Genomic DNA, 208 nt, shown 5'->3' on the forward strand with positions numbered 1-208 from the left:
TTTTTGCTTTTGCTTCAGTCTTCCTCTTAATAATGCAGCCCCAGGCCCGAGCACGTGAGTAAAGCTTCTAGTTTTATTTTTAACTGGAGAAAAACTGGTGGTTTCATGTGCGGAGAATGCTGCACCGCACCCCGGGCTGGGCGTGCACACGTGCGCGCATGTCCCTAGGGTGGCTCAGCCCCCGCCGCTCCTGTCTGCGCCGCCAGGG

The sequence above is a fragment of the Alligator sinensis genome, unplaced genomic scaffold, assembly GCF_000455745.1.
Source record: "Alligator sinensis unplaced genomic scaffold, ASM45574v1 scaffold366_1, whole genome shotgun sequence".
Classification (NCBI taxonomy): domain Eukaryota; kingdom Metazoa; phylum Chordata; order Crocodylia; family Alligatoridae; genus Alligator; species Alligator sinensis.